The sequence below is a fragment of the Otolemur garnettii genome, unplaced genomic scaffold (genome assembly GCF_000181295.1).
Source record: "Otolemur garnettii isolate 467f Iridium unplaced genomic scaffold, OtoGar3 scaffold00093, whole genome shotgun sequence".
Classification (NCBI taxonomy): Eukaryota; Metazoa; Chordata; class Mammalia; order Primates; family Galagidae; genus Otolemur; species Otolemur garnettii.
The window spans coordinates 6,064,318-6,066,817 of record NW_003852488.1 but is presented as its reverse complement, the minus strand read 5'-3'; positions in this window follow the sequence as shown (position 1 = coordinate 6,066,817).

The window sequence follows — 2,500 nt, the reverse complement described above, 5'->3', positions numbered from 1 at the left end:
TGTGAGCTGTAATGCCATGGCACTCTACTCAGGGGGACAGCTTGAGGCTCTGTCTCCAAAAAAAAAATGAGACTCTTTAACCACACCCAAATACACTGGTTAACTCTCTCCAGGAGAAAGACCTGGGCATCCATTCCATTAACAAGCATCCTAGATGATTCTTCCTATTTATGAGTTTGGGAAATTATACCAGCTGAATACCTTGGGTGTTCAGACAAGTCATAGGCTCAAAATTATCATCTGTGGACTCTGGTACCCTTGAGATCTCATGCTTTGCTGCAAGGGACCCTTGCATACAGAAACTTCATGGGGAGTGAGACTCAAGGTCACAATAGCCAGCTACTGGTAGAAGTGGGTCTAGGATAAGGTGACCAGACATCTCGCTTTTTAACAATTTGTCCCATGGCATTTTTAAAAAGTCCCAATTTTTGGAAAGAATGCAAGACAAGCTAGGGAATGGCAAGAGAACAGGAAGGGAATATACGGTTTTCGGCGGCCATGTGGCTATTTCGCCAGGATGTGAGTTTTATATTTTTGTTAATTTTATAATGTTAAACTTTAATAATAAAAATAATTGTTGAGAACTGATTATCGAGAACTGCTTATCAAAGTTCACATTGTTGATCAGTTGTTAGAATTAAACAAGAAATATGCCAAAGAATAAAATAATACTATACATAATTTTTAAATGTATTTGTAAATTGTACTTATGTTGAAATTAAAAAAATATATGTTACAATACTATTTTTGCATTCTATCAAAATTTTTGTTGCTCCATATAGACCAAATTTTTAATTAAGAACCCCCCCCTCCAATGGTGTCCCGCTTTACCAATGTTAAAATCTGGTCACCTTAGTCTAGGAACCAAGGTCTCCCAAACCCCAGCTCAGGGATCCTCCTCAGTTCAGTGTTCCAGGGACCTCAGAACAAGGCCAGTTGTATGAGAGATGAGGGAGTCTGGAAAGGGCAGGGATCTACTGTTAGGAGCCTGGACAGTCAGGGCCAGCTTTTGCCCCTCCCACCAACTTCCCAGGAAATCAGCCATCAGGATTCTCAGTGGAGTGACTGTGGCCATGTTTCCACCAACAGCCATGGCTGAGAATAGGAAATGAGAGGATGTGGGGATGAGGTTGGGCCAGGAAACAACAGTTGGGAGAGGCTAATCTCTGGCTTCTCCACAATGGCCTGCTCTGGGTCTTGAGGGAAGGAGGTGCCAGTGCATGGCCACTTCAGGTATGGTTCTGATGCTAACTTTCACATGGCAGTTGGCAGTGTGCCCATTCCTAAGAAAGCTACAGCAGCCATGTCCAAAACGATAGGCCCATGGGGCTGGAGGCTCCTGCAGCTGCAGTGCCTGTCCACTGTGGGGAGGGTAGGAAGGACAGGATAGCTTATATGGGGCACAATTAATGTATTTTAGGGTATTATTTGTTATACAGGTATTGTTATTGCTTTCTAGAATTACACTTTTAATGCATAAGCATTAAGTAAAAGAATTAAAAACATGGGCAGCGCCTGTGGCTCAGAGGAGTAAGGCAATGGCCCCATATCCCAGAGGTGGTAGGTTCAAATCTAGCACAAGCCAAAAACTGCAAAAATTAAAAACATTTATATAGATACAGAATTAGTACTACCCATGTATAATGCATATCTTATTTTTCCATCAAAAATTTGAGCAAAATACATGTTATATATGTCAAAATACTATACAAAGTTTGAGCATCTGATTTTAGTTGGGACCCTGACTGACCCAATTTGCCATTATTCACCTCCATTTTCTTACTTCATACTGTCTTGGTAGCTATTTGCCACATTTTCCTCTGCTGCTTACTTCAAAATCAAGGATGAAAACAGATTGGTTCTAGTTACTTTTTCTAGTAAGATCACACAGGTCATTAGATGATCTATGAGTGATTTGCTCTTGGGTAGGGTGCCTAGCTAGCCTGCAGAAACAAATTATTTGGCTCAAAACACTAACATCAAGGCAATGGGTGCTGGTGGAAGGAGAGCTGGTTTCCAGGGAACATGTGTAAGAGGTAGTGTACTTTGACCAAGTTTTACAGCAACCTCCAACTCTTGGGCTCAAGAGATCCTCTTGCCTCATCCTCCCAAGTAGCTGAGATTACAGGCACCCACCACAACGCCCAGCTCTTTTTAGAGACAGGTCCCACTCTAGCTCAGGCAATCCACCTGCCTCAGCCTCCCAGAATGATAGGACTGTAGGCATGAGCCACTGCACCTGGACTCCCTTTTCTCTTAGTGAATGGCACCACCGTCCATCAAATCTAGGAGTCATCCTTTTTTCTCCTTCCCCTCATTCTCCCTGGTTATTCATTTACATGGTACAAAATGTCTCAAGCATCTTCAAGTAAAGCACTAAGACCAATTTATTGTACTTTTTACGTGTATGTCAGAGTCTTCTTCTTTTTACATTGCCACCACCCTACTCTAAGTGCCATTATTCTTCCATAAGAATATTATAGCTTTTGGCTCGGCGTCT